This window comes from Lissotriton vulgaris, chromosome 10 (assembly GCF_964263255.1).
Source record: "Lissotriton vulgaris chromosome 10, aLisVul1.2, whole genome shotgun sequence".
Taxonomy (NCBI): domain Eukaryota; kingdom Metazoa; phylum Chordata; class Amphibia; order Caudata; family Salamandridae; genus Lissotriton; species Lissotriton vulgaris.
This window is the reverse complement of record NC_141698.1, coordinates 1,006,707,445-1,006,731,217: the sequence shown is the minus strand read 5'-3', so window position 1 is coordinate 1,006,731,217 and position 23,773 is coordinate 1,006,707,445. Positions and strand designations below refer to the sequence as shown.

General features: G+C 42.2%; 1 long non-coding RNA gene across 1 annotated transcript; it reads left to right on the top strand.

The window, feature by feature from the left end:
* Window positions 1-404: 404 nt before the first annotated feature.
* LOC147689148 (uncharacterized) lies at window positions 405-21,853 on the top strand. The gene is made up of 3 exons (XR_015300593.1): window positions 405-511; window positions 16,412-16,515; window positions 21,724-21,853. It is a non-coding gene; the product is annotated as an uncharacterized LOC147689148 (long non-coding RNA).
* The last annotated feature ends 1,920 nt before the right edge of the window (window positions 21,854-23,773 follow it).

Below are 23,773 nucleotides of genomic sequence, written 5' to 3'. Positions count from 1 at the left end.
CGTTATCCACAGCTATTCCACTTCGTGTGTGTAAAGGCACACACCTACCTGTTGTACTTTTCTGCAGTTTACTATCAGAAAATGTAGCCCTACATATCATGGTACAAAAATATTGTAACAAGAATATTGACAGCAAAAATATCATGAAGGTATGCTTGTATTGTCACGAATAGATTTTCTATACTTTACTCCACATCTGTAAATGTGGAATAGGCAATAGTAATCTACACTTACCTATATGTTCTTACTATCTTGATATTCATGTTGCAATAAGTCTGTGCCATATCAATTTACTCCTTTTGTGAATTAACCTGTCTTTTGATTTTTAAACCACCTTCAAAGTTGTATATGTTTGTCATTAACGTTTTAGGTTTATTTCTTTTTCACTTGCATTCCAGAACTTGAAGATTTGGTTTCAGTATATTATTGCTGCAGAAATGTTCCTCCTCTCCTAAATGACTGGAACTTCTTTCTTGCACTAGCCTTTTTCAAGATGGCTGCATATTGCCAGGTAAAGGTCTGATTAATGCATCATGTCATCTTGTTTTCCTTCATTTGATTGGCTCATGCATGATACTCTAAATACAACTGAACAAGCAGGTTGTGATTATAACATTGGGGTTACTTCCAATTAAACTCTCATTGCACACAAAATGGGATTGCGAGTTAGATCCAAAATGCCCCATGCTTTGCAGCAAGTAAAATCTGCTTTAAATAATAGAGGCAGAATGTGCAAATGTTGATTTGCATCCACAGAATTGCTGAACTCATGCGCAGTTTGTGAATATATTTTTATTGTTTTTATGTATATGTATTGCTTTTTAAGATATGCATCATATCGAAATAAAGCCTAATTGACTGACTGATATATTCCATCCTGTTCAGCTCAGAACTGGGTGCAGATTGAACAACACTTTGCACCACTATTGTGTTTGGGGCATTAGCCCCTTAGAAAATTGTATTTATTATTCTTTGGATGAATTTATATATTGTAAACAATTGTTGAATGTTCCTGAATAGGAAAACACAGAGTATATTTTTAGTTGAATTATTAATGCTGAATCCCATTGATGATGTAACAAGTGCTGCCTCCCTCAAAAACAATCAGTCCCTTATAATTAACCCTGCCGACAAGGGAGGGGGCATAGTGATTCAAGATATTGATCTATATAAAGAAGAAATACTACGCCAGCTTAGCAACACCGAGCATTATTGCAAACTCCCCCACAATCCTACAACAGAGATTCAGGAACTGATCACAAAACTCACCACTGAAGGACTTGACCTAGGTTTCCTGTCCAAAAAAGAATTTAACTTTCAAATACCAAATGTCCTCGCATTCCAGTTATTTACTGTTTACCAAAAATCCATAAAAACCCACAATCCCCCCCTGGCAGACCCATAGTCTCTGGCTGTGGTTCTGTATTAGAACCACTTGGCCACTACATAGATTTTTTTATCAAACCCTTTGTACCCAAGTCTATATGTTACATCAAGGACAGTATGTCCATGATTAACATGATTGAGGAACACCCATTTGATCCCACATCCAGCACCATGTGCACGCTGGATGTGGAATCACTGTATACCAACATTCCACAATACGAATCCCTCCGTGTCATTGAAAAAGTTCTAGAAACAAGAGTACGCCCACACAATGTACCATCTATTTTTATCCTCCAGCTACTAGAAATTTGCCTGACAAAAAACTTCTTTCTGTTTGAGGGACAATTCTATGGTCAAGTAAGGGGTACTTCGATGGGCGCAATTTTCGCCCCCAACCTAGCTATCCTGTACATGGACCATCTAGAAAACAACACCATTCTAGATGCATCTAATCCTTTCCACAACGGCATTGCCTTGTGGAAAAGATATATAGATGACATCTTTTTGCTATGGACTGAAACCTCAGAAAATCTCCATTCGTTCCAACATTGGCTGAATAACAATAGTGGGGGTCTCAAATACACCTTGTCCAGTAGCAATGAATCGATACCATTTCTTGACTTAGAAATAAAACACTCTGAGTGACGCCTTACTACCTCCTTGCACCGGAAACCCACAGAACGCAATACCCTATTGGCATACAGTAGCCACCACCCCAGGGCTCTGCGGGACTCTCTCCCTTTCTCTCAATTTTTGCGTGTCAGACGCAATTGCTACTTCAGAGAGGATTATTTCTCAGAAGCCAAAACCCTCAGCAAAAAACTTAGAAATAGAGGTTATCCACGGAAATTGGTGCGCCGCTCCCTAAAAAGGGCTTGGTATTGCCCAAGGGAGGCCCTACTAGAACCAAAACAGAAAAAGGAACAAGACAGACTGATCTGCATAACCACATTTTCCCCTGCTTCCAATGCTGTTAAAAAAAGTGTACTTAAACATTGGCCAGTTCTCAACGCAGGTCAACTTACACTAGACCGCCCAATGTTTGCAATTAAAAGGGCCAAGAACATTAAGGATCACCTAGTAAGAGCATTCCTACCACAGCCACTTCTCAAAATGACACTTAATGATGCATGGGGCCTCCCTCCCCTTTTGGGCCATACAAAATACAGAAACTGTATATGCTGCGAGTCAACAATTGAGGGCAAAACCTTTGAATATGACAATATTAAATTTGAGCGAAAGTACTTTTCTAACTGTAATTCTGCTAATTTAGTATATGCCATTGTATGCCCTTGTATGCTTATCTATATAGGCCAGACCAGTCAAAAAGTAAAACTACGCATCGGCCAACATCGAAGCAGGATCCGATGTAAAACGGCCAATGCACCACTGGTGGAACATTTTTCTGAAAAAGGCCACAGTGAAAACGATCTACGCTGGACAGTTGTGACCACCATCAAAGCCCCTCCTAGGGGAGCAGACATTTCGCAATTGCTCAATAAAGAAGAACTCCATTGGATTGTAAAAACTAACAGCATCAGAAACGGCCTAAATCGCATTGAAGATTGGACCTCCTTACTGTAATTCTTGTACATGTGCCACTATTTATATGCAATTTTCTGAATTTCCTTGCGCTGTTATTTTAATCACTGCACTCAAACTATTTTGTAAATAAAATCACCACATTAACACACCACCTTAAGATGGCCGCCCCACTGGTGAAGGTGTAGCACATGTCATGCATAGTCCTTCATCGCTGTCTGCAGCCTGCCTAGGTTTTTAATAATGGCTCCCGACACTCAGCAAACGACCACCAGACTGCTGTACCTGCCACAGAGCTGCCAGCCTCACAAGTAAGTCACTCGCCGATTAGTGGAATAACTAAATCTGGAGACCTTCTCTCAGTGTCTCCAACCCGTTAAATACTGCTAATTCCTTCCCCCACAGATCGAGCTATCACGCTCAACCCAGCCCTTGGATACAGACGAGCTATTCTCGGAAAAGGCTGTTTTGGGTAATTTTATTTCCTCGCTCAACACGCACTTTTGACCTTAGGCACTTGGGACCCTTCGTAATTTACTTTACTGTTTTCCCCAGATACTATCACGAGTGGAATTTACTCCCTCCAATAATTCTTTGGACCCGGTTCCACCATGCTCGCAGGTATGACAGGTCCCATTACATGCTGCGCCCACCGTTTGTGCATGTTCTGACACATCGCTCGCACCAAAATATGTTTGCGCCGTTTTCCAACACCCCTTCCACTCCCTACCCAATCGCCTCACTACCCTTTTGTAAATACCGGCATTGCGCTCACTTTTATATTCGGCCTGTTGAAACTCTAAATCAGTTGATATGCCTTAGCCCTCTTTTGCCACGCTTTTGTAGTTAATTGACGATCATTGTTTCCACTGGTTCGCCTTCACCGTGACTAGTTCACATTTCGATCTATAGCCACCTATCAGCCCGAGGCCGTCCTTGACCAAACAGGCACTACGTTGAGCTCTCCAAGCACAGCCGGCACTCACAAGGTTACCAACCTAACGCTTTTTCAAAACGTTTTTTTAAAAGGGTTATTCATCACTGGCACCTTCACAAAAACTCCACATTGCTTTTAAAAAACTGTGAGGATGAGTCTTCTTTAATCAACATGCCTAACCTTATGCCTCAATTGTTCTTTTTCCCTCCTTTTATTTTATTTTTCCCTGTAATTTCTCCTCGTTAAAGTAATGCGGAAAGGCATAGTGAAAATAATGTTTGTAAAAAGACAACAATGATTATTTCTTTGTCCTGATGATGATGCCCATAATCAAATAAGGCATTGAAACGTCGTCGACCTTTAAAACCCCTTATGCAATATGATATTGAAATATTGTAAAAATGCAAAGTTGTGGTTATGAAAATTCGCGTCTGTAACACTGAATACAAGTACACAGACTTATTGTAACTTTGCCCTTTTGGCCATTTCTTTCGTTGTTTTGTCTTGCATGTTGTGGGTCACGGCTCTGCCCACTTGTTATTTTAGTGTCTTTGCATTTTTGTTTTACTGACTAGAACGTTAAAATAAAACTTCTTGTCCGGTTGGACAAAAGACGTTACACTTATTAGGTGTTTTGATTATTGTTTTGCAATTCATCCTGTCCACATGTAGGGACCAATGTTCTATATAATATGTAACAAGTGCTGTAAGCAACAACAAACATGCCAATACTGATATTTCTTTAGTCAATTTTCAAATCGACTCAATGTGACCCAGTAGTGTTCATTTCAATTTTGACTTTGTTTTATTTTTTGAAAAAACTTTTTTTTACTTCATTATTAAAAAATCATCAATTTATGCAAACATCACAGATAAACTGTTATAAATCCGCATTCATCATAATAGGGCACATTTTCATTGTTTTCATCGGGCACACCTTTTAAAAGGTGTGGCCGGCGCAAACAATGAAAATGTGCCTCGTCTGTAATGCAGCCCCTGCGTCCTTGTGATCTGCTTGGTAAAAGATTTAGCAGCTCTAATGCAATTTGCATACTATTTCAGACCAATCCGAGCACATTTTCTGTTACCTTTCCTGGCTAAAAAATCATCTCAGTCTCTCTAGTCTTGCCATGATTGTTTTTATATTCATTAGTGCAGCCATCTTCAGATCAAACCAAATGGCTATCTTTGTTAGGTTTCAATTTAATGTGTGTATCAAAATAATTCCTTCCCGCACCTCAATTTATATTCAGATGTGAGTACTAAAGCCCCTTAAAATGCCTTGAAGGAATCCCAAAGATTACAATTATTGGAAACATCCTTATTCACACAAAACCTTTTGACTGCTTTCTTATACTCTAACAGCTGTGTCTCTCCTTATCTGACTGGTGCTCCATTTACCAACTCTTAGTGCTCCTACATATTGTGATTGATTCATAAGAAGTAGGCCCATCTCCATTGTAACCAGTTATATATTGTGACTTAATGAAAATATGTATTCAGCACTAGAGTGAAGACCAATCGAACTGAAATAAGACTTTGCCATTATTTGTACCACATTGTCTTGTGTGTGAAGCATCAATAACACTCAAGATGATCAGACTTTTCTGGCACAACATGAAAATATTGGAATATTTCAAGACTTCCTCTTCAGCATTGCCTTTGTACCCTACAATTTATTTGCCATTTTTCCATAATTCTGAAGATGATGTCAGAGCAAAATCTGTCTTGCTAGATAGATGTTGGATTACCTCTTACGTGTCTATTCAGAGCAGCCTAGAAAATCTATAGCTTCCTGGACACATTATTGAAAATGGTTATATAAAACTTTCCATCTTCCTACAAATTTATTACAGAATTTCACCAGAGGAGAAATTCTCTGTAAAACCAAGAGTTGTTTCATTTTTTAGGTTTGTTCCTTATCTTGGCAATCAATCACTTCTCATTTTAAGTTTTTCATGCTCATCATCAAGGACTATCGCCATCTGAACATGTCTTTTCATTTGTGCCTGCTCTCTGTAAATTTACATTCTGCAAATCTGACCTGGCTCAACTCTTGTGCACCACCCTCTTTGATTCTTTTTAGCACTAAAATATAAAAGCTTCCAATGCAAACTGACCAATACATTTTGGGGCATATCAACAAAGAGGGGGTGATAATAATTGCCCAGCGCGTCTAGCGCTGATTTCCCTAACGCCGGCTATCGCTGAATTAAATCGCTGAGTTAGCATGTTATCCTCAACGCTTAACTCAAGGGTGATATATAATCCTGCGATAGCGGGGAAATCGCAGTTTTGCAGGGAACATCGCTGGTTTTCCAAGTGATGTTCCCTGCAAAACGGCGATATGCTTGATGATACGACCCTGTGGCCGTAACACACCAATCCACCTCCCATTGTCAACATACATTAGTCAGGATTTTAGCAGACGTTAGTTTTTGGCGAAAACCTCGGTTTTCGCCAAAACCTAATGTCTGCTAAAATCCTGAGGGCCACCTTGTAAATATTGCGATGTGCATTTAGCCATAATTTACAAGGTAATCCGTCAGGGGTACGCCCAGTGATGCCCACTTTGCATCTCATTAGAGATACAAAGCGAGGCGTTGACAAAACGGCTGCTAAAATGCGCTATGGCATGTTAGCATAGTTGTCAATTTCCATCCTCTAAGGATACATAATTTCACTACCACTAGAGTAGAGTCTATCCACCATTTTTTGTAATTTTTCAACCCTCCAATGCCCCTGGTATAATGAAGGATCTCTAATGCCAGGAAGTGGGTGAAGAGCAGCTACTTTTCTCAACAATGGTACACCATATTCAATGCCATTAGAAGTGTAGGTTGGTGTATTTCCGCAAACTATGAATATCTCTCTGTCGCCAGCAACTTGCAAAGGCTAATATTTTTGCCCTATGTGGTTTATACGCGATCCAGAGAGTATTCTGCAAGATCTTGAAAATACTAATTTTAAGGTAGGGTTCACTGAGAACTTTATCATGGGCCTTCATGACCAAACTTCCTCAGGAGAAGTTCAGTTGGTTCAGAGGAGAATTCTGTTACCAGCAGCTTGTATAATCCCAACATCAGTTTTTTATCATCATCCCTCTTCTCCAGATAACCATGTGATGGCAAGATCACCACATCATACTTTTGTGTTCCTGTCTTGCAAATGAAGCAGTGCCATAGCTGGAGATATTTCTAGAACGTACTTTTTATGCATGTGGAATTCCATTCAAAGGCTAGTGAAGGACTTGGAGACACCATCTAATATAAGATAATCTTTTCTCCAGATTCCCTTATAATGTCATTCACGCCATAGAATTGGCCTACCTGCAATTATCGTGGCTTCCTTTTTTCATATAAGGGCAGCCAGACAGACCTTTGGTGGCACTTGTTCTGTATTGACTTTGATGCACTACATTTGGCATTAATTGCATTTTTGTACTTTTTGCACTTTTGTACTTTAATATTTACATGTTTCACAATGTCTATTGTTACCTAATTTGAGTATTGTAGCATGTATTAGGATTGGGCGTTATGTTTGGTTTTCTATGTTTGGTTTTTATTTGTTGTACATACTTATTGTATTGCAGCTCTGAAGAAGTCTATTGTTATGGACGAAATGCGTTGGCGGTCTTCACACGTGTGATGCTTTTTATAGAAAAGAAAAGAAAGACAAGACCCAGATCCTTGTTTGGGTTATTTTTTGGTGCATCTCTGTGTTCTTTATTGTCATTTGAAACCTGAGTTGGTACATGGCAGCAGGTGCTTGTTGTGTGTGCACACATTTGTATGTACTTGTGCTGAATTGTATATTCGGAACACAGGTCAGGTGCAGCCTTTATGGGCCACTACGTTTGTGCTATAGTTACCACTCTCTCGGAAATGCTTCCGTTTTAAGCTATGAGTAAGGTTTGGTGTTTTTGAGAACTGCTCTAAAATAGGCATCAGCTGCTCCAATTTTGGCTGCAGATTTTAGTGGAGCATATTAAGAGAAAATGTTACATAATGGTGTGAGATAACAGTGTCTGCTCTGTGCTGATAAGTGTCCACACCTTGTTTGTGGAAACCATAAGAAGTAGCACTAATTCTCATGTACTGACTATGATATGAAAACTTCTGGCACATACAGTATTACTTGTAATGTACTCATTCTTAATGTGATGTTATGTTATGTGATATGTGACCACATAGTAACCCTGATGTGCCAATATTGTTCTCTGTGTTGTTCTGCTAACCAATGGATATTGCATTAATTGATGATGTAAACTACCGCATGTTGTCAATGTTATGCTGTGTATACCTTGGTCAATCACACCAACCGTGACATGTATGTTATGGTCAGTTGTATGTGTATTTTAATATTCTTTTGAGTTCTCGTATGTGCCTGCTACTATAATCCAATCCCACATCCAGTGGGATAGGACCAGATTTCTCATCCAGGAAAAAAGCTGAAAGATCTGTGGCTGGGTGTACAATATGTAGCTCCAATGGTTAGAATGAATTAAACAGCCCATACCTAATACTGCATTTCTACTAACCACTTCCTCCTTACTAACAGGGTTCACAAGTTAACAGCACACATCCAGAATAGACACGGGAGCCACAGAGACGGGAAAGGGTAAAACACAGGTATAGCTGGTTGAATAGGAGTGCCTGAGAGGGAAAACTAAGTTAGGCCAGGATAATAACTGTTGCAAAGTCATCCTGTGCCCTGGGCCCCCCAACGTTTTGCTGAATGGTACTGATGGTAACTGACTCTGACTGACCCTTGGCTCTGCCTAACCAGGGCCAGTGTTATGCTGAAAGAGACACATTCGAATACAGTTAAAACACCTACATATACTAGGGTACACAATGGTATGGTGGGGTACCCCTGTGATTGGCATAACCTACCCCATTGGCCCCTAGTATATAATAGGGCTACATAGAACTACATAGAAGTCCCCAGTACCCTGGGGCATGGCAGTTTAGAGGCCAGCAGCCTTTTTCTGCACTTGCATGTGTCCACTGCTGAAGCCTGAGGTCAGTTTAAAAACAGTCCTGGGTGCCAGGCCTTAGAAATCTTTGCACAGCAAAACTTCTCAACAGGTACGGTGCATAGGTGTACGGTGCATAGGCGTACGGTGCTTAGGGGTACGGTGCAAAGTTGGAAGGTGCATTCCCCATGATTGCAGGGGTACGGTGCGTATGTGATTGTGTGGTTCTCCGTACAAATTGCTCATATGACGTTTTCCGTGCGAATCGCATACTCGTTCCCCAGTCCGGATCATACTTGTCGGGTCGTACAGCAAGTTTATGATTTGTACGGTTCACCGTGAGGGTCCGCATTGTACGGATTCTACCTTGCTTTTCGTACGGTTCACAAAGATTCGGACGTATTTTTTTCCTACCGATCGTACTACACGATTCGGACTGATTTGTATGATTCGTACGGAAAGAACTACAAATACGAATCATCGTACAGATTAGTTTCCCGAATCGGAATCGACCCCTATATGTATTATTTATCATTTTAAACATATTTTGAACTATGTTTATCTTAAACATATGTTTTTACTTTATTTTACATTATTTTACAACATTTTAAAAAAACGATATTTTCAACAATATTTTTGACAATATTTTTTTTCGATATTTTTGTACTTACCATAATGTAGATATACCTGACATCGATATTTACCCTCAGATATTTTTAACGTCGATATTCTGTCAGTGATTCGGATCAATCTGTGGAATTAAAAGGAAGGTTATCAAGATAGGTCACACACCACAATTAATAACCAAACATCTTAACACATCTCACTTAAATCCCTCATGGAAAGGGGCGACCGAATCGGTCCCCCCGAACTTATGGCCGAGTGCCTCGATCCCCCCGGGAAGCCATTTTTGGGCGGGAGGCGCGTCTCAGCTGGTATGCCCGAAGCGGCGTAGCTGGGGCGCGCCCGTTCCCGCCCTAGAGTGGGCTGGCCTAGACACCGACGCAGCCAGCCACGCCCTCAGGGGCAGGCAGGGGCGGGTATACGCCCGCCCTGAAGACGGATAAAAAGGGACGCAAGACCAGAAGACATCCTCTTGTTCTTGTGCTCTGAAGCTGCACCTCCTCGCTGCACGTGAGCTCGGGACAGAACGAAGAGCCAATTTTGAGCGTTTTTATCTTTCTCTTTGTCTTTTAGATACTTCGTCGAAAGGATGCCCAAGAAAGGAACAAAGAGAATGTCGACTGACCAGTTGGTTCGGGCACTCATGAAGGATATGTCCGAAATTAAGAAGCGGTTGGCGGAGCGAGACGGCGAGGAGGGATCGGGGCGTCCACCGGCCGGAGGGAAGCCAAAGAGGCCGAGAAGGGGGCCGGTCGGGGGAGACGTCCCGGTTCCCTGTTCTCCGCTCGAGGCGCCAGCCCCGGTACCGGCCCCGGTACCGGATGAGGGGAATCCGATTCCCGTGATAGTTACCCCGACGTCTGCCGGAGATATGCCTCCTGAGTTGGCGGCACAGTTAGCAGCATGGTTGGGGGACAGTAATGGGGGCGCCATGGCTACCGAAGCGCAAGCTCTCATAAAGCAGTTGCGCGAGAAACGTGATACAGCCAAGGTGCCCGCGCCGGATGCGGCGATAGACAAGCCACGAGGGACGGAAGCAGCGTCCGGTGCAGGTAAGCGGCCATTGCCGATTGCAAGGGATGAGTCAACACCCTCTCGTAGAGAAAGACTGGGGCAACATGTTCCTTTGCCAATAAAGGAAAAGATTTGGGCGGGGGAATACGTTAACATTTTCTCCCTGCTCGTTGATCACTATGAGGTCGAAACTGTTAAAGGTCAAAAGGATCTGATGCATCCGAGTGTTTGGCGCGCAAAAATGGCCGCCTTTAAAGTGAATGAAAATATTGGTAACTGGGGTAATGCTTGGGGAATTTTCACGGCAATTTTGGGGGAACGTAGGCCTGATTTGCTCCCTGAATTTCCAGTATATCAGTCACGAATTATGGGGTACTCGACATCACATCAAGGTAACCAATGGTTCTGTTATGACAACCTTTTCAGGAAAGCGATGGAGCATAACAAAAGTTTAACCTGGGACTGTTACGATTCTTTAACGTGGAATAAGATGAAAGAGTCCGGAATGTTGAAAGTGCCATTGGTAGGGAGTGCTGTTAGTGAGTCCTCCCGCCAAAATGGGGGGACGCCCTTTCGGTCGGGTTCGGGTACAGACGATTACCCGAGACCCGCCGGCAATACAGGGAAGAGGGGGTTCTGTTTCAATTTCAACAGAAGCAAATGTACTAGGCCCCCGGGGTCTTGTAAGTTCAAACACGAATGTAGTGGTTGTGGGGCACCCCATCCTGAGTCCTCGTGCAGAGCCAAATCGGGTGAAAATGGGGGTAGAGGAGGCGCTAAACAGGTCTAATATAGTCCGAGGGGCGCCTTTACCAACCCCGATTGATACCCTGGCGATGATTCCCTGGCTCAGCGAATACCCTGATCGTACTTCTGCTGGGGTGCTACGAAACGGTTTTTCATATGGTTTCCGCATCCCGGTAGGTAGCTTTCAGGGTGTCGGGTCGTGCAAAAATCAACTTTCCGTCTTGCAGCATACAACTGTAGTGCAGGATAAGATCCGGAAAGAGGTTACCCGAGGTCGGGTTGCCGGCCCGTTTCCTGTCCCCCCGGTACCGAACTTTGTTTGTTCTCCTTTAGGGGTGGTCCCCAAGAAGGACCCGGGTGAGTTTCGATTGATTCACAATTTATCAGCCCCTCATGGCCTTTCTGTAAACGATGCAATTAATCCAGAAATGTGTTCGGTGCGGTACGCATCATTCGATGAGGCCGTCGCCATTTTGAATCGCCTGGGGCCCGGGACGCTGATGGCGAAATCAGATATCGAGTCAGCGTTCCGTTTGCTCCCGGTATACCCGGATGATCAACGTTTGTTGGGATTCATGTTTCAAGGTTTGTATTACATGGACAGGTGTATGCCAATGGGGTGCTCGATATCTTGTGCTTATTTCGAGAAATTCAGTAGTTTTCTGCAATGGGTTTACACGAAGAAAACAGGTTTTCGGAACGTGATGCATTACCTCGATGATTTTCTGTTCCTTGGGGCCGCTGGGGATGATGAATGTGCCCGGGCCTTGACTGAATTTTGTGTTTTAATGAATCAATTTGGCGTGCCGTTGGCACCAGGTAAAACTGTGGGTCCCACGACTTGCCTCGAGTTCCTCGGGATCGAGTTGGACTCTAGTGAGGGTTGTTTTCGTTTACCAGCTTCCAAAGTATCGAAATTCAAGACAGCCCTGCAAATGTGTATCACTGCATCTAAAGTTACGCTGCATCAATTGCAGCAATTGGTGGGGAAGTTGAATTTTGCCTTAAGGGTGATCCCGATGGCCCGCCCCTTCTCCCGTTCGATTGCACAGGCGATGGTCGGCCTAAAAGAGGGCCACCATCGCACGAGGTTATCGGCCGAGGTCCGCCAAGACATGCGTATTTGGTTAGCATTCTTGGCGGATTTCAATGGTCGAGTCGTCTGGAACAAACCGGCCTTGTCCTCTGAAGAGCTGGGTCTGTGGACGGATTCAGCGGGAAGCATGGGTTTCGGCGCCATCTTCGGCACAAAATGGTCGGCACAAAAGTGGCCAACATGGTGGCACGATGAGGGGCTGACGAATAATATTGCTTTCCTTGAGCTGTTTCCTATTTTGGTGGCCCTCAGATCCTGGCCCGATGGTTTCAAAAATCATTCTGTCATATTTTGGTCTGACAATATGACCGTTGTAGAATGCATTAATAGTCAGGCAGCACGTTGTAAAATGATTTTGAGGCTGCTTAAAGAGATTGTCTTACTGTGTATGCAACTGAACGTGGTATTCAGAGCAAAGCATGTCCCGGGGGTGATGAATCAGGCTGCTGATGCACTGTCTCGTTTTCAAATGCAGGCTTTCTCGGGTTTCCTTCCCTCAGCGGACCCCGAGCCAGCACCCTTTCCCGAAGCTCTCTGGTCTCTCGGTGCCCCGAACTTCGTTACCTCGTGGGAGAGAGCCTAGCACCAAGGACGAGGAAGGCATACGAAGGGGCGTTTCGGGCTTATTTGGCCTTTTTTGGGGACTGAGAGAGGGGGACTTTGGGGGCATGAGGATTGGGTAGTACATTTTCTGATGTCCTTGCGTAAGGCTGGGAAGTCGGTGGCTACAGCCCAGAGGCATCGTGCTGCCATCTCCTTTGTTGCCAGGGCTCATAATATCCAGGACCCGACAGCGTCTTTTGCTGTACAGAAAGCGATGCGTGGGTGGCAACGCCTTGAGGGTCGCAGAGTAGATGAGAGGCGCCCGATAGGTCTGGATAGGTTGTCCCAGTTGCTGGCCACACTCCCCGACATATGCTCGTCTCAGTTCGAGGCCTGTTTGTTCCGAGCCGCTTTTACGCTTGCATTTCACGGGGCTATGAGGATAAGTGAGCTGGTGGCAAGGAGCAAGCGGGATGTGGCGGGGGGTTTGTGCCGGGAACACGTTCAGATCAGGGGTGAGACTATGACGGTATCCTTTGTCAAGTCCAAAACCGATCAAAGTGGGGTGGGAGACTGCATAGTCATTCGCAGGATTCCAGGGTCCTCCATGTGTCCGGTGAGGTGTTTAGAGGACTACCTAGCACAAAGGGTGGCATCATGGGGGGGGACAATGTTGAGACACGCGGACGCCACCCCACTGACAAAGTTTCAGTTTCAGCGGGTGCTCGCGATGTCAATTACCGCAGCAGGCTTGGACCCGGGTGAGTTTGGGACCCATTCCTTTCGGATAGGGGCTGCCACTGAAGCTGCAGCCAGGGGTCTTAATGTGGAACAAGTAAAACGAGTGGGGCGTTGGTCCTCCAATTGTTATAAGAGGTATGTGCGGTTGCACATGTTGTGAAGCTGTAACAATGTACTCACGCTTCTTGTCTTTTGTTTGGTTTTCAGTTACGCAAGCCTTCGAGGCGGGGCGGACTATGCAGTCGACCCAACACCGGGCCAGCGGTCAGACATCACCGGCTGTGAGAAAGGAGGTGTGGGTCGTGGGCCACTCATACGTGAGGCGTGCCGCAGACGTATTCAAAGCAGGTGACATGATTCACGTAGCTGGGGAATACGGGTACAGGATGTCCTTCTACGGAAGGGGCGGTCTCTGTATTGACCAGTTTCAAGCTTACTTTGAGGGTTTGTTAGGGCGGATGAGGTCACCGCCGTCTATAGTCATAGTACATTTAGGGGGCAATGATTTGGTCACCACCGGTAGACGACTTCTCCTGGAGGCGATGCTTTCCACCGTAAGTTGGTTGGCGAGGAAAGTTCCGGGGTGCATAATTGCGTGGTCTCATATCATCCCACGAAAGGAGTGGCGGGGGGCTATTTCGATCCCTGCTTTGAACCATTCTGTTAGGAAACTTAATAACAAAATGAGTAGGTTGTTCCGTTCCAGGACATTGCATTCTATCTCGCACGGTTGTATTAATGATGACAGCATGTATATGGGGGATGGTGTGCATTTGTCTCGGGTGGGAAATGAGTTACTCATAGGAGACTTCTTAGCATGGTTAAAAACGTTGGAACATGACCTTTAGCTAGGAGTTTTGGTGGGGGGCCCGGATAGCCGGTCAACTATCCGGGCCTGTGGCGGTAAGGTCATGATCGGTGAGCACTAATTAGTAGATCCCTATGAGTGGGCGTCACCCAACACGGATGGGAGCGCTCGGGAGAGGTGGCCATTGGCCCCTCAATGGGGAGGCGGTCCCTTCTAAGGATGGGTCGCCGGAAGTAAAGGAAAGGCGGTCAAGGCCCCTTCCTTTGTAGGAGGGGTTACAGCCCCCTCCTGGGGAATTTCCCGGGGCCAGTGACATCTGCGACGGCAGATGCGGTAAGTTGTGTGGGGTTGGGATAAGGGCCACGATACCTTCTAGATACCTCACACGAGTATTCGAACGACCTTTAACTGGCGTCGAGTTTTAGGTGCCCCCGTCAAGTCAAGGGAAATTGGTAGTAGTTGCACTTGAGGTACGCCTCCGTGCTGTCGCCCATCCCAAGTGGGAGGGGTAAGTCCGGTTAGGGATCTTGACACCGGTTATGACCTTGCTGTTGGCCCTTAAACGTTAGGTTGTACAATTTCAATATGTCAAGAAATGTTTTGTAGGTTGCTAGTTCGGCTAGGAGAACCTCTGTATTAGAGAATCTGTTAAGGTTAGCCAAACATCGCAATATGGTAATGAAATTGTACATAACATGAAACGTTTAATGTTTTAATTTTGTTTTAATAAATACGGCCGGGATGGTCACTCCATCCCACTTCCAAAAACTTCAAGAACTGTTTCCGGTTTCACTCCTTTGGGGATTGTGTTGAGAGGGGGTGGCGGGTATCTCGGCTATATAAACATCCACTACAGTTGTCTGTGGAAGAGAAAGGAAGGTCAGAGTAAGTCTGCTTTACTCCACCAATAACTCTTTGCTAACTTGGCTTCCCAATTTTTAAATCCCTTCATACTTGTCTCACCTTCTCTCACCTCCTTATTCTAGAGAGGGTTTTAAACATGATTCGGATCAATCTGTGGAATTAAAAGGAAGGTTATCAAGATAGGTCACACACCACAATAAATAACCAAACATCTTAACACATCTCACTTAAATCCCTCATAAACATCCACTACAGTTGTCTGTGGAAGAGAAAGGAAGGTCAGAGTAAGTCTGCTTTACTCCACCAATAACTCTTTGCTAACTTGGCTTCCCAATTTTTAAATCCCTTCATACTTGTCTCACCTTCTCTCACCTCCTTATTCTAGAGAGGGTTTTAAACATGATGGGGCCCGGGACTACTCATCACCAAAAGGAGTAGGCCTGGCCCCTTCTCCTTGAACAAAAGTCCTAATCTGAACCTTTCTCCCTTCCTTTGTGTCACCCTTTCCCTTCTCCTGCATGGCCATTGGGTTCCTCTCCTGGGAAATTTTCCTTTCCGCAAGTACTGGTGTGGTGATAAACTTGTGAGGGTCGGGCATATTGTTGTCAAGGTGATTCAAGGATCCATCTGAAATATGCATCAGCTGTAACGATAGCCATCCGGTGCTATCCTGTTAAGGTTTCTATGCCTCGCCCTGTTGTGGTGCACAGACCAACACATGACAACCACATGAAGCATAGCAGGGTATGTGGTCTTCAAAGCATGGCTCTTGAAGCTGTATTTTTGTGGTATGGGCTGGTTGTCTAACCCCATGGCTAAGGATTGCATCCCCCCCAACTGGGCTGTTGGGGGTGGGGGTTCTCAGTTCGAGCACCCTAGGTGTAAATCTACATTTTGGGAATACCAAATGTGAGTTTATTTCAGGTTAAATTTAACTTAAGTATGCAGATGAATTAGAGCATGTATTTCTAGGACTCCTACCTCAGTATCATAGCTGCCCTATCTACTCATTTTAGGGGCGATCATCGTACTTTAAGCCTTTTGAAGATGGCTCATATCAAAAGTCAGTGTTTGTTTGCATCTGAAAATTGATCCAAAGGTGTAATCATATAATTTTGTCTCCAACTTCAGGTACTATACAGTGGCTCACTCCTTGGAAATTCAAATAAGAAGGCACATCACCTGGGAGAGATGGTGAGGCCTCTTGCAGAACATGGATTAAAGCTAACGAAAAAGTATGCAGGGTCTACATTTTTGAATGATGCAAAGCTTTCTTCTTTTTATGGATCACAGACCTGCCCCCTCACCGCCACTCTGTATGAATTTACACAAACTTACTTTATCATACTGTGGGAGGAGAAGGCCAAGAAGGTTTAGAACTCATGATATTTGACTCTGTGTCCAATTCACAAATTTTGTTGTACCTAGCGTCTCATCTGCAGTTTGCTATTACCTTCTTTACACTTAGCCCGCCTAAGATGGTGGTTATGCTGTGCCGGATCACTGACAGAATATCGACTGTCAAAATATCGAGTTGCCAAAATTTTGAGGTAAAAATATAGAATGCCAGAATATCGACTTCCTATCTACAAACAGGTAAGTACAAAAATATCGACTCCAAAATATCGATAGGAAAAAATATAGACAGTCAAAATATCAAATTTTAAAAATATTTTAAAAGTAATTTAAAAGTAATATAATAATAAATATAATTAATTTAAACATACTTAAATAAACTTAAAATTAATAAATAATTATTGTAACTTCAAAATAAAAATGATTTTAAAACATATATATATATATATATACATATTATTAACAAAACATACAATATTTTTTCTGTAGGATAGCGAGAGGGTTAAATTTACTATTCACACTCCAGAGAGTGCAACAGTAGGGAAAGCGTTGGATAGCGTAGGGGTAAAAATTACTATTCCAATTCCAGTGAGTGCAACAGTAGGGAAAGCGTTGGATAGCGTAGGGGTAAAAATTACTATTCCAACTCCAGAGAGTGCAACAGTAGGGCAAGCGTTGGATAGTGAGAGGGTAAAAATTACTATTACCACTCCAGAGAGAGCAACAGTAGGGAAAGCGTTGGATAGCGTAAGGGTAAAAATTACTATTCCCACTCCAGAGAGCGCAACAGTAGGGAAAGCATTGGATAGCGTAGGGGTAAAAATACCTATTCCCACTCCAGAGAGTGCAACAGTAGGGAAAGTGTAGGATAGCGTAGGAGTAAAAATTACCATTCCCACTCCAGTGAGTGCAACAGTAGGGAAAGCGTTGGATAGCGTAGGGATAAAAATGACTAATTCTACTCCAGAGAGTACAACAGTAGGGAAAGCGTTGGATAGCCTAGGGATAAAAATTACTATTCCCACTCCAGTGAGTGCAACAGTAGGGAAAGCGTTGGATAGTGTAGGGGTAAAAATTACTATTCCAACTCCAGAGAGTGCATCAGTAGGGAAAGCGTTGGATAGCGTAGGGGTAAAAATTACTATTCCCACTCCAGTGAGTGCAACAGTAGGGAAAGCGTTGGATAGCGTAGGGATAAAAATGACTATTCCTACTCCAGAGAGTACAACAGTAGGGAAAGCGTTGGATAGCGTAGCGATAAAAATGACTATTCCCACTCCAGTGAGTGCAACAGTAGGGAAAGCGTTGGATAGCGAAGGGGTAAAAATTACTATTCCCACTCCAGTGAGTGCAACAGTAGCGAAAGTGTTGGATAGCGTAGGAGTAAAAATTACTATTCCCACTCCAGTGAGTGCAACAGTAGGGAAAGCGTTTGATAGCGTAGAGATAAAAATTACTATTCCCACTCCAGTGAGTACAACATAGGGAAAGCGTTGGATAGCGTAGTGGTAAAAATTACTATTCCAACTCCAGAGAGTGCAACAGTAGGGAAAGCGTTGGATAGCATAGGGGTAAAAATTACTATTCCCACTCCAGTGAGTGCAACAGTAGGGAAAGCATTGGATAGCATAGGGGTAAAAATTACTATCCCTACTCCAGAGTGTGCAACAGTAGGGAAAGCGTTGGATAGCGTATGGGTAAAAATTACTATTCCCACTCCAGTGAGTGCAACAGTAGGGAAAGCGTTGGATAGCGTATGGGTAAAAATTACTATTTCCACTCCAGTGAGTGCAGTAGTAGGGAAAGTAAATACTTCATATATAAATATAAATAACATAAATATTAATACCAATTACAAAATAATTAAAATATTTCACAATTTTATAAAATATATTTATTATTCAATTAAAATTACGAATAAAAATTAACTAATAATAAAAATTACCTACTAATACTAATTATTTACCAAGGTCAAAGAGCTTTAATTTCGGTTAAAAAAAAACATAAAAAGGCAAATACATACAACAAAAAATGTTCATCGTCAGATTTACATTAAAAACACATGGGAAGGAATAGCAGCTTAATAAATACAGGTTAAAATCTTAGTCAGAAAAAAAAATCTAAGCATCTCAAGTCTGTAGAGTACTCATTGAACCAGCCTGGTTAGGGCAGGGTAGGTGGGGATGCCTGTTTTAGGATAGCACACCTTATAATCCACATAAATAAAAGAAATTTAGATGTAGAAAGAACAGTCAAAAAATCAATGTCGGTCTTAAGGAATCTAACCACCTCCCTATACTCCCTGATTCCCCTGGACCGACAGAATAGTACTATCCATCTGGCTCTCGGCCGATGGTACGCGGGGCAGAAGAGTAAAACATGCTGAGCTGTCTCCTTGGCTCCCGAGCACCCCGGGCAGATGCCAGATGTCGGAGACACGGGTTTTAGCCATTTGTCTGTTAAGTCCCGTAGGGGAAGTGAGCCATGCCTGAACTGGACATATAATTTCCTGGCTAAAGGAGGCTTTATGTCGTCCAGCCAGCTCTCAAATTTAGGATGGGCCTTGATTTCTAGGAAGGTTTTGGTTAGCCTACCAGAGGAAGAGTTGGATAAAAGAAGAGATAAACCATACTCTCTCAGTGCCTCATTCAGATTTTTCCTAGAAAGCAAGGCACTGGACCCCTCGGGTGAGGACCAAAGAGGTAAAAATTACTATTCCAACTCCAGAGATTGCAACAGTAGGGAAAGCGTTGGATAGCGTAGGGGTAAAAATTACTATTCCCACTCCAGTGAGTGCAACAGTAGGGAAAGCGTTGGATAGCGTAAGGGTAAAAATTACTATTCCTACTCCAGAGAGTGCAACAATAGGGAAAGCGTTGGATAGCAAAGAGGTAAAAATTACTATTCCAACTCCAGAGATTGCAACAGTAGGGAAAGCGTTGGATAGCGTAGGGGTAAAAATTACTATTCCCACTCCAGTGAGTGCAACAGTAGGGAAAGCGTTGGATAGCGTAGGGGTAAAAATTACTATTCCTACTCCAGAGAGTGCAACAATAGGGAAAGCGTTGGATAGCGTAGGGGTAAAAATTACTATTCCAACTCCAGAGAGTGCAACAGTAGGGAAAGCGTTGGATAGCGTATGGGTAAAAATTACTATTCCCACTCCAGTGAGTGCAATAGTAGGGAAAGTAAATACTTCATATATATAAATATAAATAACATAAATATTATTACCAATTAAAAAATAATCAAAATATTTCACAATTTTATAAAATATATTTATTAATCAATTAAAATTACAAATAAAAATTAACTAATAATAAAAATTACCTACTAATACTAATTATTCACCAATTACCAATAAATTAATTTACAATATAAAAATAAATAAAAATTAGACACCAAAAAATATTTAAAAAATGTAATTACTTACAATTAAATTACTCCCCCAGCTATTCCCCTATAAACACACAACCCACTACAGAAAATAATGTAATAAAAGTAGCATATTTATCAATTAATCAATTACAATAAATTACAAATTATATTTGAATTAATTACCAATTAATAATTAATTAACAAATAATTCTAAATAAATAACAATAAACAAAATAACATATTTTATTAATTATAATTACATTACTTCCCACCCTATTCCCCTATAAACCCACAACCCGCTACAGAAAATAAATGGCAAACATTAACATATTTATCATGTAATCAATTCAAATTAATTACCAATTACATTTTTATTGATTACCTATTAATTAATTAACAATTAATTCTAAATAAATACCAATAAATAAAATAACATATTTAATTAATTATAATTAAATTACTTCCCACCCTATTCCCCTATAAAAACACAACCCGCTACAGAAAATAAATTACTAAAATTAACATATTTATGAATTATTCAAGTCAAATTATTTACCAATTAGATTTTAATTAATTACCAATTAATAATTAATTAACAAACAATTAATTCTAAATAAATAACATGAATAAAATAACATATTTAATTAATTATAATTAAATTACTTCCCACCCTATTACCCTATAAACCCACAACCCGCTACAGAATTATATTACACAAAAAATAAAAATTAATTTTAACTTACCTTAAATTCGATATTTTTGTTGTCTATATTCTGTCTAGTCGATATTATGTCCATTTTATATTTTTGATTCGATATTATGTCCATTCTATTCGATAATAAAATTTTCTAGTCGATATTTTGGTAGTCTATATTATGGCTAGTCGATATTATGTCTATTCTATATTTTTTACTCGATATTATGTCTAGTCGATAATAAAAACTCGATATTTTGACTCTATACCTGCTGTGCCAGTGGCTGAGGTTTGCGCCAACTTTAACAATCCATGCTGCTGAGTCTGTACTGCACCAGACCATCGGCCTGTCTTGCCATAGTCCCACATGTGACTGATCTTTTTCTCCAGTAGTCCTGCTTTATTGGGAGGTGTTTGTGGTCCCCACCCCACTCCCATCCTTCTTACTCTGGCATTTATGCTTAGATATTTCCACTATTAAATATTCTGTCTTTTTATTATTATGATGTAGATACTTTGCCCACCAATAAATTGGCAGAGTATGAATATTCTGGATAATGAGCAATATTGATATTTTACTACGCCAGTTGGTTGGCTGTCTTGATTGTCCGTGTTTTCCATATTGCATACACTTTACCTAAGTATTCCTTTTAAAAGAATTAGAATTGAATGTCCTCAAACTTGTCCATTCAATTACAATGCTTGTGTTCTGCTCTCCTATATTTTTAGGTACTCTTTAGATAGAAGTGTTTGTTGTGTCACTGCTGAGAGCAACTGAACATAGCTTCCTGTCTTTACACCTCACTGCTGGTAGAGCACCACTAATGCCCAGGAATTTCCTTAGGAGTGCTTGACTACCATGTTTCAGAAAAGGCAAATTATTTTAGATACAGTCACAACTGGAAAATGGAGAATTCCCTATAAATAACCAGGCACTCACATTTTTAAACTATTGATGTAAATAATCTTATTTGGATTTTTTTTTCTTCACTAAGTGGAATATTTACTATTTTAGAACCATCACTTCCACAAAAGCAGAAGCCAGTGCACCTGATCCAATAGATGAATTGTTTTCGAAAAGTAAGAAAGGGGACAAGATTCTGCATCAGGTGAAGGACTTCATGAAGCAATACGTGTACTCAAGTGAACAGGTAAGAACTCAGTGGATTTGTGGTGCAATGAGGCCTGCGATGACATAGTACTGATGTTGGTGATTGCAGTAGCAGTATAAATCTATAGATGACATCAAGGTATCTGCACACATTGCCAGATTTCTTACTTATAATCACCAGGATTCAAATCTTCAAGTTTTACTTCTCACAGTACTCAACCAGGATGTAGGGAAATCTGTTGTCTCTTCAGAAAAAGTATTTTCCCATAGGAAATCCTACATTTAGTTTTATGTTTGGCTACAAACAGCGCTAGATGTTTTTAGATATTACACGAGTTACTGAGAGAGAGAGAGAGAGAGAGAGAGAGAGAGAGAGAGAGAGAGAGAGGGAGGTAAAAGGTCACCCTCCCCTTCAGCCACTGGTTGTTGTAAATGTTACCAGCCCACAGCCATCCGTCATTGTTTGACTGGAACTGTTGTACGCATGTGCACCACCATACACCCATTTAATTGGTGCAGGGGTCATATGAATAGGGATTAATTTTTGCCATTGAACTAATATGAGAGAAGGAACTAGAGAAGCTGATTTTAAAGTGACTGAAATACTTAAAGGTCGAACTAGGCAAATTTGTGATTTTAGTTGACAGTAAATCCAGTGATGTTCAATTGTTTGCCAGATCATTTTTGTAGTAATGTAGAACCTCAGAAACGGAAACAATTATTTCAGAGGCTCACTGAATTTAAAAAGATCTCTGCCAATTTCTAGAAGTGTTTTTAAAATTGTAGGCCCATCCTCTTTGAATTAATTAATGAATTTGGACTTGTATCGCGCATGGCTACCCTGAGGCCTCCCAGCGCTGTGGACAAACGCATATGGAAAAGAGACAGACAGCTTAAAAAGAGTCCGTAAAGAGACAGGTTTTTAGGAGTTTCCGGAACGCCAATAGATTTGGCTCCTTTCTGAGGTCTAAAGAGAGGGTATTCCAGAGAGTAGAGGCATTGAAAGAAAAGTAGCATCTGCCCCATCTTGATATTCGTATTTTGGTAGAGACGGCAAGGAAAGAGGAACTGGAGCGGAAGTTCCGTGAAGGATGGTAAGGGGTAATGAGAGGGTGGATAATGTCCGGGTCCTTTCTCCAAAAGGCCTTGTGGGCCAAATACATGGCCTTTGAATTGAATTCTTGCCCTAACAGGGAGCCAATGAAGGCTCCTTAACACCTCCAGCTCCAGTGCTGAACGTTCCATTGCGCAGGTGCAGTTGGAACGTCCAACGGCAGCACTCCCGAGGTAGTGGTGCCGTCGGCCGTTGGACGGGCGCAGCAGCTATGAGGTTAAAGCAGGTTTGGCAGATTGTCTGCGGGTGGTCTGAGAGAAAAAGCAGGCCGCACAGTTCTGGATCACCTGAAGCTTACGAATAGTGAAATAAGGGGATCCTAGATATAAGGCATTACCATAATCCAGATGAGACAGAATAAGAGCTTGAACCATAATCCTTCTGACCTGGGGGGTAAGAAGGGGAAGGATCTTACGCAGCAACTTCATTAAGCCGTAACAGGTGGCTAAGAGCTTGGTAGCCTGGAAATTGAAATTGAGGCAGTCTGGCTAGAGGAGAGCAGGGTTTAAGGAGAGAGAATTGCCGAGAAGCATTAGCTCGGTCTTATCCTCGTTGAGCTTGAGGAATGAGAGTTCCATCCATTTGGCTACTACTTTTAGGCAGGGACCCAAGGAGCTAGATGACCTCTCAGGATGGTTTAATGCTACCACGAGCTGAGTGTCATCAGCGTAGGTAATGATCTTTATGCCGAACGGATGGATAATCTCGGCCGCGCGTCTCATATAGATGTTAAATAGCGTGGGGCTCAGGGACAAACCCTGAGATACCCCACAACTGAGTGGCAGCTGGTTAGACAATGCATCACCTTCAAACACCTGAAAAGAGCGATCCATGAGGAAG